A 388-nucleotide genomic window follows, 5' to 3' on the forward strand; every position below is an offset into this window, starting at 1 on the left:
GAAAGAAAAAAAAAAGAAAAAAGAAAAAAGAAAGAAAGAACAAATGATGACACTCGGGATATTTATGTACGATATGATATTATATATTCATCAATCGATGGATACCGAGGTCGGATCGGCACAGCGGCGGAGCAGAAAGGCTCGAGATAGAGAAGCGCCGTAGCGTTGCCCCTCTCTGTTTCTGTAGTTTATTTTCCGAGCGTTCAAACTTCGAGTTTATTATTATCATTATTGTTAATAAATACCTGAAATAAGGGAAAAAAAAAGGAGAACGTTTCCCACTGAACGATAACGTAACAGCGCTGACAGTGCCGCACGGAGCAGAGCGCTGTTCGGGCAGTGCCGGCGCAGCGCGGGGCAAGGGGGTGGGGGGTGGGGAGGAAGCCGG

The sequence above is a fragment of the Meleagris gallopavo genome, chromosome 3, assembly GCF_000146605.3.
Source record: "Meleagris gallopavo isolate NT-WF06-2002-E0010 breed Aviagen turkey brand Nicholas breeding stock chromosome 3, Turkey_5.1, whole genome shotgun sequence".
Lineage (NCBI taxonomy): Eukaryota > Metazoa > Chordata > Aves > Galliformes > Phasianidae > Meleagris > Meleagris gallopavo.